Source organism: Pipistrellus hanaki (genome assembly GCF_964339955.1).
Source record: "Pipistrellus hanaki genome assembly, chromosome: 3".
Lineage (NCBI taxonomy): Eukaryota > Metazoa > Chordata > Mammalia > Chiroptera > Vespertilionidae > Pipistrellus > Pipistrellus hanaki.
In genome coordinates, this window is record NC_140505.1 from 41053322 (window position 1) to 41067299 (window position 13978).

General features: G+C 35.5%; 1 protein-coding gene, 1 long non-coding RNA gene and 1 pseudogene across 5 annotated transcripts in view; 2 read left to right on the forward strand and 1 right to left on the reverse strand.

Annotated features, from left to right (window-relative positions):
- Positions 1-13978, reverse strand: part of GPC6 (glypican 6) — a 1067089-nt gene that overhangs the window by 1026706 nt on the left and 26405 nt on the right. The window lies entirely within an intron of this gene.
- The window catches only part of LOC311618946, a 305305-nt gene that overhangs the window by 8191 nt on the left and 283136 nt on the right, over positions 1-13978 (forward strand). The window lies entirely within an intron of this gene.
- On the forward strand, positions 1391-7127 carry LOC311618562 (protein N-terminal asparagine amidohydrolase-like; annotated as a pseudogene). Its single transcript has 2 exons — positions 1391-1405; positions 6260-7127. The product of its transcript is annotated as a protein N-terminal asparagine amidohydrolase-like (transcript).

Here is a 13978-nt window from a genome sequence, read left to right on the forward strand (position 1 = left end):
CAAAAAGCTCATGGGTTGAAGCCCTAACCCTAGTACCTCAGAATGTGACTACTTTTGGAGATAGGACCTTTAAAGAAGTTATTGAGTTAAAATGAGGCCAGTAGGGAGAGACATAATTCAATGTCCAATGACTGGGCACACAAAGATACCAGGGTTGCATCACACATACACACACACACACACAAAGATGATGTGAGTAAGGACACAGCGAGAAGGTGGGCGTCTACAAAGTCAAAGAGAGAGGCCTTAAAAGAAATCAAACCTGCCCACACCTTGATCTTGGATTTCCAGCCTTATGAGAAAATAATATTTCTGTTGCTTACGCCACCCAGTCTATGGTTTTGTTATGGCAGGGCTAGCTAACTAATATAATACACCAACTGACTCCTGTGCTTCATTTATATCATGTTTGAGGTCTGTTCATTTCTCCTTTGCTATCTAGTCTGTGTTTTAAAGAATAAAGCTCTTCTCATTTCTATGCCTCATAAAACTGAGCAATGTTTAAAACAAAAGGATCCTTTTATACATGTTGCAAACGTGCACATACTAGGATCAATGACAAAAGAAACATTTCATATACCCAATTAAGGTCTTAAATGAAACATTTTTAGAAAAAAAAATAACCATTAAGAACTTGAAAACAGTCTTCCCCCAATGAGATGAAAAGAGGTTTAACGTAATATGCATCTGTTTGCAACATGTCAGAGTTGGCAGACAGGTTAGTCTATAATCAGAAGAGGCTTTCAGTTCTGAAACAGGACTTGTAATATTCCTCAGTATTTTGCCTGATTAAGTGCTTAAATTCACAAGGCTTGAACAATCAAAATTTCTGACTATGTAGAGCTCCTGATTAACTTCCCAGGTATCTAACCCAAAACCTCACTAATTCCCTTAGTCAATGTACTGTCTGAGATAAGACTGTACATCGTGATACAACATTAGTATGCTAAAGTACTCTGTTAACACAGAAAATTGTCATATCAAAATTAGAATTAGTTGCTTTACAAATATTCATTTCCGTTAACATTTATTCAGGAAATTTCAAAAACAATAAGTATCTATTTATTTATTTATTAAAGAGACATTTCACTTTTAGGCAAATGAATTCTATCAGTTTAGCAGCAAGGGATTCTATGAGTCTGTTGTTAGATATAAAATATTACTCATGGGTTATATATTCAACTTTTCTTAATATCACTCTTAATGTATAGATTTATACATTAAATCTATATTTTTTGAATAAAGCGGCAAACCACATGTAAGCAAAAATTTGCCAATAAACTACATTGAAATATCCGAGGTCAGATTCTATTTGTCCATAGTTTTCAAATTAAAATAGTTTTCTTCTAGGGATTTGCTTGTAATATTTTATTTTCAGGCTCCTAACAAAATGACTAAGAACATGGTAAGCACTCAGTATGTATAGTTGAATATATGAATGATTATATTCATACTATAAATATTTAAGAATAAAATTTCCATGTGGCATAGAATCATGTCCCCCTTTAGAATTCCTTCAACAGAGCAGACTTCTATATTTTGATACTAAAAGTATTATTTTTATACTTACATTAACATTGCTCATAAGAAAGACATCATTTTTATCATTTCCAGAATGAATCTACCACATTACCCCAAATTATAGCACATTACTCATTTGTTTATGTGGCACTGCTCATCAACATGAATTCCTTAGAAAAATGGCATAGTTCATGTTTAGTAAATATTGGTTAGAAGAATGAACAAATGCCTAGGTGAATAATTTTACAACTATCTCAAATTTTCAAATTTCTTAAACAAAAGCTGTGTGAGGTCTTCACTCATTCCCCTTGAATATAAAAAGAGGAAATCAGTCTCTTGGTCTTGAAGGAAATATTATGAGCAGAAATCCAAAGTACATAAAACTTTGTGACAAACAGGAGAATCCTGACATTTAAAATACTTTTTCACTTTTAGGCAAATGAATTCTATCAGTTTAGCAGCAAGGGATTCTATGAGTCTGTTGTTAGATATAAAATATTACTCATGGGTTATATATTCAACTTTTCTTAATATCACTCTTAAAGTGCAATTCTGTTTACCTAGATATGATTCAGACTATGTTTTTGTAAAATTAATTTGGCCTAAATTTCAGAGGGAACTAAATGTTTTTTTCCTAGACACAGAGAGACAATTTGCCTTTCTAGGGTACAGTTATTTCACATTGGCTTTACAAGTTGTATTTCAGGTCATACTTTGTGGGTCGAGCATTTTGCCAGTTCCTTAAGCACTGCCTATCTTTCCTCTGTCCTTACGTTTTAATGGGAATGAAGCCTACCACCTGTCTCTTTCTGGATAATCAGGTCACAGCTTTCCAAACTCTAACCCAAAGAGCATAATTTTGTTTCTGCAGCTTATTAACACAAATGTTCCTTAGCTACTGACAACTAACATGGAAATGAAGTTGGATAAGTGTATGGGTATGCATAGGCATCGAAGATCTGGATTCCGCGGTCCACTGTCTATTCAGGAATTCTCAGCTGTTGTCAGTGATAAAACAGATGAATATTTATCACCTCACTTACAGAATCATTCACAGACATTATATCCAAATAAGACCAGAATAAATTGTTGGAGCTCCACTATGATAACTTACATGAATTATTTAAGAATCTTCATAACCTGGATTGTTGTATTTCACCAATCCATCTTTTGAAAAACTTATATACACTATGATTCCATAATCACATCATTCAAACATTTTCATACATATATATACACACATATATGTATGTAGAGAAAAACAATGAATCACCTCATTCTTCAATTACCTCTTAAAATTCACGGCTCAAAATCATTCACAGTCATTGTTCTATAAATTATTCCTCAAATAGTTGGACTTTTTAAAAAGGAATTTCAAAGGTAATATAAAATCATGTATTATGATTAAATGCCTGCCCAGTTTTAATATTCGTTATCTTATTATTTGATAAATGTATCACTTGAAGACAACTATATGTTCTCAAAGCTGATTTATTAAAATTATAGATTAACTATAATTATTGCATCACTGTAGTCACACTTCCAAATTCAAAACTAAGATGCCCCAAAGTGGCCTGGTTTATATTTCCCAATTTACCTCATTACCATCTGAAGAGTTGAGTTACTATTAATTTCTTTAACCTGTTAACCGAGCAGGATGTATAAATACGTCAAACGTAAACAATATCGGGTACGGGTAGGACATATGAATACGTCCTTGAAATATATGTTGCGCCCTGAAACGGGCGGGACTATATTTCCGAACAACAAAGGTATTAGTCATCCATACATGTCTCCACATGAATTTAAGACACGGAGGGAATCAGTATAATTTCACTAGTGAGAGTAGTGGACGTGTTCTGGGTGAGCAGTGACGGGTACGTACTTACACTTACCTACCTATTTTCGTATTATATATCATTTACTTATATTTTTATACCTCCAACCTTTATATAATAGAAAAACATATATAATTGATCCAATCATCAATAATTTGTCAGAAAAGTTTAAAAGTTTTTATGTATGTGAACGAGAAATATGCATAGATGAATCTCTTTTATTATGGAAAGGGAATTTATCTTGGAAACAATATATATCTACAAAAAGAGCTAGATTTGGAATGAAGTTGTTTATTTTGAGTGAAAGCCAATCTGGATACGTACAAAATATAATTTTATACACAGGCAAGGACACAAATTATGGTTCAAACTACCCACAAGAAAAACAATTAACAAGAATTGTTTTGGAGTTAACACATGACTTACTGAATAAAGGGTATAGGATTTACTTAGATAATTTCTATACGTCAATTCATTTGGCTGAACTCTTGTGTCAAAACAATACAGACATTGTTGGAACAATGAGGATAAACAGAGTTGGAATCCCCAGTGAAATAAAAACAAAAAAATTACAGAAAAATGAACATATAGTAAGAATCAAAGACAAACTTATGGTTTTAAAATGGAAGGATAAAAAAGACGTATTGATGCTCAGTTCTATTCATAATGACGAAAAGACAATGATTGAAAAGAGAGGAAGAAGGCAAGAAAAACCGAATGTTGTCCTGGATTATAACAAGAATATGGGTGTCGTAGATTTGGGAGATGGAGTTATGGTGGCCTACACGGCTGCCTGTAATAGGGTAAAAAAATTTTATTAAAAAATGTTTCTACGATTAATTTATATGTGCTGCTTCGATGCATATATTATATACAAAAAAGATAAAGGTCATTTGGATTGATCACACTTTTTGATAGAGTGTGTAGAAAAATTGGTAGATAACAACATAGTGAAAACCCACCCAAAGACATCAACAAGCAGCTCTACATCTAAACCCTCATGCTTAGTTGAAAGGCATTTTCCAGAACAAATGAAAAGCAATATAGGAAAAATTAAATCCAGGAAATGCCCAGTTTGCTACAAAAAAGGTGTTAGGAAAGAATCTACATACTAGTGTCCGGATTGTAAGGTAGCACTATGTATCAACAATTGTTTTAAAATATGTCACACGGAAGTTGAGTTTTGAATTTTTACATCTATATTTCAATTTTTTAAACTCAATATTTCTATTTTATTTGTGTGCTTTTGTTTATTGTTCTGTAATTGTTAACTTTTTATTTTTATTGTGTATAGAAATAAAAAATATATATTTTTTGTAATCTTTATAATTGTTTGTAAAATTTATAATTTTTTAATTCGATGTTTCCATTTTTTTGTTGGTATTCTTTTCTATTTGTTTGTAATTTTGTATTTTCCTTTGTGCTTTATATATAAGTAAACAAAAATATATATATTTCATTTATTTTAATTAAGTATAAATAAAAAATAATAATATAAAATTACGTCCACTGGGCGTGATGTACTGACACGTCCTAGTGAAAGAGTATGCGCCCGTTGTATGTTGTGTAATTAAAAAGGGAACTCCCCGGTTAACAGGTTTAATATAACTAAAAAAAAAAAAAAAAAATGAATCCTATCTTGATATTCAATAAGTTACTTTAATCCTATCAGTACAAAATAAATTTGATTTCAGAATTTATAAAACTTAAGAAGGAATGAATTTTAATTAGTTATATTAAACACAAGTAACTAAAAGAGACAATTATTGGTCTTCTTTGGTAGTTGAAAAGTCCTGGTTCTTTAAACAGAGTAGCACCATTACTAAATTTTAACAGTTTGTTAAGAAAAATTATTTATTTGCCCACCAGTATTTACTAGTTACAATCTTATATAATAAAAGCCTAATATGCTAAGTCTCCTGTCATCCAGTGACCAGTCAACTGTTCAACCAATCAAAGCATAATATGCTAAGACCACTCAACCACTCACTATGATGAGCACTGGTCACCAGGGAGCAGACAGTCGACTGGTCAACCCCTAGCTATGAAGTGCACTGACCACCAAGGGGCAGATCAGTAAGTTAGCTTGCTGCTGTGGTCCAGCTGATAGGGACTGGGCAAGAAGGGGCCTGACTTGTTTTGGAGCCTTCTCTTGATCCCTCCCCAGCCCCAATCATGCACTGGTAGGGTTCCTCAGCCTGGCCTGCACCCTCTCGAAATCCATGACCCCTCAGAGGATGTCAAAGAGCCAGTTTCAGCCTGATCCCACAAGCCACTCCCCTCTGGGGGGAGCCAGATGCGGGGCTCACAGCTGGTGAGCACTACTGCAGTGGTGGGAGCCTCTCCCGATTGGGATTGATTGGGCACAAGCCCGAGGCAGGCACAGTGGGGCTGGGATGTGCAGGAGTAGCAGGTAGGAGCTGCAGGTGGCATTGTACTGCTGGTTTCGACCCAATCCCCGCAGGCCACCCTGAGGGACCCCACCCATGCAGGAATTCATGCACCAGACCCCTAGTTTAACAATAAAATATCACTCAGAATACTTAAAAGGCAGAGATATTTCATTCATATTTCTTTCCAAAGGATATGATAGTCTATGCAAAATTAACTTTTATATCTATCAAGATTCTCAGATTCACTAAAACTCAAAGGAAAAAAAATGATAAAGTAAACATTTAAATAACTCATTTGATTGATTTTCCTTAAAAACTTTAACCATGGTCACATTGCTCACTTATGATGGCCTATTTCCAGTCATATGTGCTACTTTCAGATCTTTGTGGAAGTTATATACACCACAGCTGGGAAGAGCGCCACTTTCCTGAGCCTTCCGGAGCAGCCACCTCTGAGATGCTGCTGCTGGTCCAGAGGCTCCCAGTACAGTGCCACATGCTCCCCAGGACCTTGTCCAAGCCCACCTGCTTCTGGAGGAAAGAGCAAGTCTTCTCAGAGGTCCATGTGTTCAACAAGTGGGATCCCAGGGCCTTCTGTATGTTCAGCAAAGAGAGCTTGCTGTGACCTCCCCAAAGGATAGCTCCTTCTCCATTCTGGGTTCTGATGATGCCACCACTGTGGCATTGTGGTGCGGAGGCACAGAGGTATTGGGGTCCCCTGCTTAACACACTGTGATGGAACCGACCCCAAAGCTGAGGTCCCCTTGATCATGAACTTCATAAAATCATTTCTGGCCATCCTCAGGCTGGAAGTGCACCTGGTCAGCGGCTTCAGTGAGAATGGGCAGCTGTCACAAAAACTTCCCAACTTCTTAGTGAATTTGACAGAAGATGACATTCACTTAGTGGCATTGCGTGTGACAGAATTAAATGACCAGGAAGAAAATAAAAACCACTTTCCAATAATTTATGGAATTGCTGTCAACATGAAAACTGCAGAGATTTGCAGAGCCTCCTTCCAAGAGTAGGTCTGGAGGAGGAGCTGCGAGCTGCACCAGCTTTAACAGGAGGACCAAGGATTGGAGTTTACACTGCAAGGACAGAACAACTGCATGTAGGACTGTATTCCTTGATGCCATTTCCACATATGGATGTTGGGTTGTAGTAAGATAAGCAAATACTAGAGAACATCCCCACTTCACCTCTGGCTGAGCCTCCCCCGCACCCCATCCCAAAACTTCCACTTGGCTGAACATATTAGACCTACCTTGATGTATTTTTAAACAACTAACCATTTCTAACAAACACACTATTTCCTGGACATAAAGCTCTACTCTACAACAACAACAACAACAACAAAAAAGGAGATGGCTAATGGAAAAATATCTCTTTTCCAGGAAGCTGAAAATGCAACCTTAAAAAAATAAAAAATAAAGGAATGCAACCTTTGGGAATGACAGAGGCCACTGGTAGGGGTTGGAGAGAATGTGAATTTGGAATCTACATCTGGTGAGTCTTAGTGTCTTTCAAATGACTTTCAAAATAAAAATCTTATTTTGGGGGAAAAAAAAGTGTTTACATACACTTTGAAGCTATTTTTGATGTACATCAAGCCTCCACTTTATCAACTGTTTTAGGAATTATCTAGATTATCAGTTTTATATCAAAGATTTCTAAATGCTTTTACCCTAAGCCCTAGCTGTTTCAGGAAAAGAAATTTATGATGTGGTGTTTTCCAGACAATACTTGTAGGAGATGTCAATCAAGACAGGAAGACAAACAGATTTTTGATCATTAAATCAATTTTAAGTAACTTAATTGATTTAAAAATTGAGTGGGACCAAAGATAATGCAGAGAGACTCAAGGTCAACACTTGAGTATAACTTTTTCTCATAGCACTAAGGTGTCCTGTGGAGACACTTCTGTTCAAATAACACTCCAGGCCTGTCATGCCCCCTGGCTACCTAGGGAAGGAGGAACTATTATCAGAACAAGTGGATGATGGAGAAGCAATCAAGCTTGCAATACAGACTCTCCCTTTTTCCTTGAATGAATTTGCTTTCTGCCCAAAGGAAAAAACAGTAGAGGCCTCTGGCTGTCCAGATGTGCCATTAACTACAAGTGCAAGTCTATTAAATCCTGCTGGGAATTGGCAGCATGCCCTTTTGACCTAAGATCTAAATGCAGATCTACACCAGCTTTAATCTCCATTTGTTACTTTAATCTCCATTTATCTCTCTTCTCTATACTGTTTCTCATTTGGTCTCAAACTCTGGAAGCAAAGGAAAAGGAGTGTTAGGGTTGACTCTCTAAAATCACCCAAAATAGATATATAATATATGACACAGGGAGTAGGGGGAGGGATATATACTGGGATTTTACTCCCTTTTGAAGGAAATAAACACAAAAATAAAGCTTAGAAGATAATAAATATAAAAATATATGGAGCTGAGAAAGGCAGAAAGAGGTTCTAGATAAGAGATTCTGAAAGTACTTCAGTGGGAAGTTTAAGTAGAACTTGATGGTGTTTTGTTTTTAAAAAAAATTTTACAAAGAGGAAGGGGAAAACATTCCAGGTCTACTGAAATAAGATGATTTTTAATTCTTTGTTAAGTGGGGAAAAGAAACAAGTACTTTGCTTTACAATGCACACTATCTACTCTCCTGATGTAAAGGCGATCTACATATCTATGAAGAATACACATATAATATTGTGCATGCATATATTCACATGTGCAAACCCTCAGGAAAAGCTCTGGTGGGAAACATTGAGTAGAAGAGGCATGAGATCATGGGTGGCTGTGGGGACTTGTAACATTTACTCATACCTTTGGTATCAGAATATGTACAACACACAGTGGGCATGTGTTCCTGCACTATTTATTTAATGGGAGAAAAGAGAGAGAAGAAGGAAGAAGCAGAGGGAGGCAGGGAGGGGAAATTGCAATGAGAAACACATGGCAATAGACTTACACAAGCCTTAATTTACTTCTTTATTTAGAAGCTACTCTAGGACTGTAAAATGTCAATGGGACATTTTTATGACAATCAATATTCATTATATTGATAAATACAAAAGCAGAAGTCAATACTCAAATTTTCAACTAATAGAATGAGAAATAAATGTCATGTGCATGCTCTTTTCTAAAAGTATAGGCTTTATATGTGTGTCTTAATAAATCAAAATTTAATTTTATTGTCTTTTCACCAATAGAACCCTGGTTAAATCAATACTGTATTAGATTATTTCCTAATCTGTGACATTCCTCCAATTATTCATCAAGTACACAATCACTCAGAAAATAATATTGTTAACAAAAAGCAGCTTCTCTCTAGGATAGAATATTTAATTCCAAACCTATCTATAACCTACTCCTCATTTCTATCAGTGATTGAAAAATGAACTTATTCCTTACATTTTGTAGATTTAATAATCTTATCTGTTTCAACTAAATTAGATTATGATGACTTTGACAAGTGCTCCCCAAAAGGACATTTCCCCCCAAGAGCTACATGTATACTAATCTAAGTACATTTATTCTCTTTTTTTCTTTTTCATCTGTCACGTAAACACCCTGTCCCTCAATGGACACATATGTAAAAACCCTTGCCCCCCCTACAAGCTGATAAAAATGTAGGTGTACAATCAAATAAGCTGTTAATTTGGCCACATCATATCTGCCTTTAAAATAAAACACATGGTATAATATTATAATATGTGGCTTTTTGTAAATTCCAAAGACTGTACAAAATGTTTTGACCCCAAAATTCTGAAAGTAGGCATCAGAAAAATCAAAAAAAAATATTTAATATTCATGAGGTTCTTTACAATTAGATCATTTAGAAACAAAATATCAAAGAGAAGGGTATAGAAATTCAAGTTTTTAGCCTGAGAAACAAAAGAATAGCCATACCCTCTTATGAACCTTCAAATATATAAAAAAGGTTTTTCAAAAGAATAATCAGAATAAAATAGTAGAGGAATAAAACTGGCATAAATTACTGTATGAAGAACTGAAGTCCATAGTAAAAAAAAAAAAAACTGTTGAAAATTATAAATGAGTGTTGTAAGAGATCAAGTAGATACCACAATGTTTTTTTTTTAATTCCCACATTAGTCCATGCTTAAATTCCCATTTAGAAGAAAATCACATTTCTTAAAAATTTTCATTCTTAAGATTGAATCGAAATAGTTTGTAACAAGTTTGAATTCATCAGGACCCTAAGAAATATCTTGTTCACATTCTCAAGGATCTAACATGAAAACCACCACATTTTCAATACTACAATATCCCTATTAAAAGAAATGAGGACAGATGGCCTTCATTATTAGTAAATTACCCTTACTCCTGCTAAATATGGGTTTTATAAATCATTTTCTTTATAGATCAGTTAGTCATTAACTAAAATAGGTATTATAGTCTGTTTATAATCTTTTTCACATTCAAAAAAACGTTAAGTTGTTCAGGTTATTTTTATTCAGGATTTCTAAGTCATCATTTCTCTGTACCTCTTGAGTAATTCATGACTAGAGTACAGAATAAATCATATTTTACTACTTATAGAATGGCAACAGCCATAAGGCTTTATACAACTGTCTATTACTTCTGCCTTTCATAGATGATATTTACCTGCACAGCCCTAACCCTGATATTTAATTTTCTTAAGTTATGATCAAGTTATTAACATTGCCTGTGTTTGACTGGATAATAGCCATTCTTCCACATTTTAGTATGGAGGGGAGAAATTAACAAATCATCCTTTCTATACCACTCATTTTGATGCTTTAATGCCCTCAGTTTCTATATTCACATGCAAAGTACTTAAAACCCAAGCTATATTGGGCCAAGGCAATTCGAATAATAAATTATATGAAGCTTAATAGCATTAATTCCTTTTCTTCCTTCTTATAAGTGAGGACGCTGCATCACAGGAACTCTCACCACCCTTCTAATTGTACATTTATTTAATTCCATAGCAGCACTTTTGCCAGTTTTCCTGATTTCTATGATCAAATACTAGGTCACTTTTTTGCCTATTAGGGTTGTGAGTTATCACAGCAAATCCTGGTAAATCATGCTGTTAGGATGATTTCAATATATTATTTGCAAGATTCTTTTGGTATGAAAATATTCAAAAACAACCCAGAAATTAAACACAAATTAAAAGAAAACTACAATGGTGCGTATGTACAGTATTTGAACTTTTAAAAAGTACAATTAATCTATAAAGTATACAAAGATTTTGGGGGGGTATTGTGTGGGGTTTTTTGTTGTTTGTTTGTTTGTTTGCTTGTTTGTTTTGGGGTGTGTGTGTGTGTGTGTGTGTGTTTCCAGAATTGTATTCCTCAAAGCAAAAACAGATACAAGTCATGCAGAGGATTGTTTTAAAACTGGTAAATCAACTTTAAAGTTAGTGACAAAAACACTTAGAGATAAGTTACACAAAACTATTGATAACATTTTTAAATCAAACTACATTGATTGATTTTGGATTATATCAACACATTACTATGTTGTGGAAAAAAAACAGATTAATAATGAGCATCAATCACCCTTTTGCGTTTCAGTTGTTTCATTTCATTTCAGGACTTGTCTCCTTTATTTCTCCTCTCCAAAGGCTGCATTTTAAGGTTTTCGTGAGAAAAGCACAACAGACTGATTTCTACTTTTTCCTGATTATTGGAAAACAGACACTGCAAACAATGTCTTTTTATTTTTTTAACATATATTTTTTTATTTTTTTACAGAGAGGAAGGGAGAGGAATAGAGAATTAAAAACATCGATGAGAGAGAAATATCAATCAGCTTCCTCCTGCACACCTCCTACTAGGGATGTGTCCTCAACCAAGATACATACCTAACCGGAATTGAACCTAGGACCTTTCAGTATGCAGGCCGGCACTCTGAGCCAAACCGGGTAGGACAAACAAATGTATTTTTAACAATTTGAGTGTTTGTTCATTTTTGGAAGGAAGATTGATTATACATACACATAGACAGTGGTGGACTGGTGTTTAACAACCAGCTTTATAGGAAACGAGACCCTGATTTTTATTGTTTACCAATTGCTATGGTTTCAGTACTTCCACCATAACTGACTTCAAGCTGCTAATGTGAAGTCAATCTGCTCACAAAATGCCTGACAATTTCACAATTGACTCTGAAGGCCCTGGGTGAGCTGGCTCCAACACACCCGTGTGTACATTTGAAACATATATACACATACATATACCCATATATACACAAATATGTTGCTACATATGACTCACACAAAAAGGAAACCTAAATATACTTCTTAACAAACTGATTTTTCAAAGTTTATGGTAGCTCTTCCTAAAGGTTAGAATTTCTCTTTACATACATCTTCTATCTTCTTAACCACATATCTTATCCTTGCTTCTAAGGTCTCTTATGGAGTAACATCAACGGTTTTGAAATGCATCGGATCTAAGCATATAATTAGCTATGGCCATATGTCTGGTGTCTAAAACGAAGTAGGCCAGATTTAAAATCGCAGGCAGCAGAGCTTAAGAAATTTCACGAGCTGATATCATCATCCTTCATGAAGTTCTTATCTGAATGTGTGCTGGTAAATGGACACTGGGCTCATTGGATAGAGACCCACATGCAGCATTCTATTCCAGATGCACAAATAAAGCTTTTCAGTGTACCATGAGCCCCACATATTTAATAGGTATATTTTCAATTATACAACTTCCTTCTGCAGAGAAAAGTTGCTGGAAGAGATTTTCCAATAGTGCATCCATCCATCTAATCCATACCCTTGAACCCTTAAAGGATCTCAGAAATGGAAGAGTGATAGCTAGCCTCACGCAGGAGCAGGAACAGCTGCAGACTAAGCACAGCTCCATCCAATGTACTCTGGTGTGAACAGCACCTCCTGAGGTAGAGCAGCATGGAGCCTGAGTGCTCTCAGTGCTGCTGTGTTGAGAGTAAACTGGCACCACCAGCAGAGGGAAGTGGGGAGGGGCAATCAAAGTGCTCCCTATGGCGATGCCTTTTCCCCAAGCCTTTCTTCTTCCAGGAACTTCTTGTAGAGATAAACTCCCGCTTATGTGAACAGGTGGACTCATAAGGACATTCATAATAGTATGGTTTATGGTACCAAAACAGACAACCTAGAGGTCCGCGAATAGACCATTGGATAAGTAAAGTCTGGTACAATCATACAGTGCAACAAAATGCAACCTTTGGACGGGAGAGAAAAAGGAGGCAAGTCCTGAAACGCAATGAAACAGCTGAAGTGCAAAACAAGTTTCACAGTAAGTGGAAAAAACATCTGCATAACCATGTATACAGTATGTTACCACTGGAGTACATGGAATATTTATAGATCTGTGGATACATAAAAATCAACGGAAGGATCATAAATACCTATAAGCCTGGCTTCTTCTGAAGGTGCCAATCCTTTTGTAACATTTAAGTATTTTAGAGCACCAATGCATACATAAATTTTAAACATTAAAAACACCTAGAAGGATCTGTCATGATATATGAATTAAGTCTCAAAGGGTTTGGAGCCCTCATAACATTTTATTTATAAGAGGATTTAAACATAACCCAGCATGCCGAAACTGGTTTGGCTCAGTGGTAGAGCGTCGGTCTGCGGACTGAAAGGTCCCGGGTTAGATTCCGGTCAGGGGCATGTACCTTGGTTGCGGGCACATCCCCAGTAGGGGGTGTGCAAGAAGCAGCTGGTCGATGTTTCTCTCTCATGGACATTTCTAGCTCTCTGTCTCTCTCCCTTCCTCTCTGTAAAAATCAATAAAATATATTTTTTTTAAATAAAATAAAATAACCCAGCATGAAAGCAGCTACATCTTCATGCATTTTTTTTTAATTGCTCTCTCCCACTCATTCTTCTTGTAGACCTCTTCCTCCTTTCCTCTGCTGAGGTGGTGTTTGAAGCCAGTAGCCACAAAGTCACCGTCACTACAACCCTCTGAGGTCTGGACCTGAGAAAAGTAAAGGTTATTTTGGGATCGAGGAGAGCTCTAGAAGTCAAGGAAAAATTGCGAGGAGTCATAATTGCAATGTGGTATATACTGTAAAACAGTGTTTTTCAACCTTTTTTGGGCAAAGGCACACTTGTTTCATGAAAAAAATCACGAGGCACACCACCATTAGAAAATGTTAAAAAATTTAACTCTGTGCCTATATTGACTATATATAAAGTATTTCTCTTGAATAGGAATCAAATAA